Below are 2,138 nucleotides of genomic sequence, written 5' to 3'. Positions count from 1 at the left end.
GGTCCTTTCAGCAAAATCTTGCTAGTGTATGCAATGGTGTCAGCATTTGGAAGCTGATTATGGGATGGATCCCTGCATATGGCAATCACTAGATGGTCCATCCTTTCGTCACAGCTCCAAATTTTGTTTTAACTTTTAAATGATGTTAAAAATCATTTAATCTACAGTTCATTTTTTATAGCCTCTCACTCATTTTGCTCTCTATTTTGATTTCAAGGTCTCTCAATGTCACTTCATAATTACAATTTGAATCTTCCACAACTAACCTTTGCAAAGGTTCCAAGGTGCTGCCACTCCCTCAAGTGACCTCCCTAACTAAATACAGTTCTGGAAGTCTTTTGCCTTAACATTGTCCTAGGATTTTACCCAAGAGAGACAAAGGTATTCTTGTAGGCTCTTAGACCTCACAGAGTTATAACTCTGCTTACTCCTTCGATTTCGTCACCCACTTAGCTCCTCATCTTTCTGGCTCAACCACACTTTGGTAAAGTTCATTGTACTTATCCATGTTATCATCATGGTGTTAGCCACTGGAAGTAAATGAACCTGGTCCTGTGCTTGGGGTGGCTTTACAAACTCCTGGCATAGTCAAGTCTAATCCCAGAGTTCTGGCTGTATATTTCCCTCTACACCACGTGGTTATAGCTGTTCGTATTTTGTAACCATCATTTTCCTCCTACAGCTCCGTACAGGGGATGAAACCCAGGTTCTCCTACATGGTAGGCAAGTACACACCACTGAGATACACCCCACCATCCTTCCTCTCTGTTCATATTTTTAAATAGTTTGAGATAAAGTCTTGATAAGTTGCTTAGGTTGGTCTTGAACTCATTCTGTCACTCAAGCCATCCTTGGACTTTCAATCTTCCTGCCTTAGCTACCAGGAAAGCTGAAAATGAAGGCTTATTTATGCATTAAAGCTAGAACCAACTACCTTGTCTTCATACATTGTTTCCCGTTTTACTTTTCTCTTTCAAAAATCTGAGAACTCCAACAGTCACTCTTATAAGAATTGTAGATTTTAAAGAATTGTAGATTTCAAGAATAAACAATTGAAACATCAATACAGCTTAGATGTCTTATGATGTATACAGAAAAATAGGTACAGAATGTAAATGCAGTATAGATAAGGGTTCCTCTGGTGGAAAATCCTTAAGTTTGAAATCTTAGCACTAGGGAGATAAAAGCAGAATAGCAAACCATGGGCTAACCTGGGCTACATAATCAGACCCTATCTCAAATAGCAAAGCAAACAAAAAAGTGATTCTGGAACTCTGGTCCTCTATTCAGCTTCATCTCAGCTGTGCTAGTTGAAAAAGTTTTCTTTTCTTCATCAGGTTCTTATTTCTATATGAAGCCTCACCTCTGTTCAGTACTTCAGTTTTGTGCATTCATCTGACGGGACCAGATCTCCCAGTACTCATGGTAAGGTAACTTTCGAAGATGACTATCACATAAACTGTACAACAAAATCAAATAGATAATATACACAACTTTAGCAAGAATACTATGGGAAACAGATATTCAGTGACTTCTGATTATCTCTAATTTTGAACTATAGAATCTTATTAAACATCATGCTTCTTATTGTTTTCTGTTGCAGTTACATAGTGTCAACCAATCAATTAGAAAGCTGAAATTGTGCTCAGTTGAATTCTATGTGCATACACATAATCAACACATTCCACTTACTACTTATTTTATCACAATGTAAAAGCAATATTAAAGGGAGATTAGATATTGTTCTATCAGCAACTTGAATACTCTTAAACTTTAGAAATAGTAATAGCTAGTAAGACCTAGTGCTATCCTGGTGTATTGGTGGAATTAAAAACAAATCCTAGCAAAGAACATACTTACGTAGCATTTTATCCTCACTTTGATATAGTTACCTTGTTATTTCTACAGCATCTCCCCTAAATGCATATTAGATGCAAGTTTAGAAAACATCCATCATCATTTTCTCTCACCTGTGACCTAGCTTCTCACTTGTCTGTATTGGACCTGACATACCCTGAAGTACAATTTCTCAATCACATAGATCTTCACTGTGAATGAGTTTTAATCACTGACTTCCATAACTGAGAAGAAACCAAAGAACAAGGGATCTCTGAAAAGAAAAAGAAAAAAAAAAAAAA

At 36.8% G+C, this 2,138-nt stretch overlaps 1 protein-coding gene across 12 annotated transcripts in view; it reads left to right on the top strand.

Moving 5' to 3' along the window:
* The window catches only part of Lrrc7 (leucine rich repeat containing 7), a 461,164-nt gene that overhangs the window by 113,136 nt on the left and 345,890 nt on the right, over window positions 1-2,138 (top strand). Inside the window, exon 2 of one of the 12 annotated variants that reach the window (XM_029475019.1) lies at window positions 1,338-1,425. The exons of the other annotated variants lie outside the window; for them this stretch is intronic. The gene's annotated coding sequence lies outside the window, so the exon portion shown is untranslated. The remainder of the gene's footprint in view (window positions 1-1,337; window positions 1,426-2,138) is intronic. 12 annotated transcript variants of the gene reach the window in all.

The sequence above is a fragment of the Mus caroli genome, chromosome 3 (genome assembly GCF_900094665.2).
Source record: "Mus caroli chromosome 3, CAROLI_EIJ_v1.1, whole genome shotgun sequence".
In the NCBI taxonomy this organism is placed as follows: domain Eukaryota; kingdom Metazoa; phylum Chordata; class Mammalia; order Rodentia; family Muridae; genus Mus; species Mus caroli.
The sequence above is the reverse complement of the archived record's forward strand: the minus strand, read 5'-3'. Positions and strand labels throughout refer to the sequence as shown.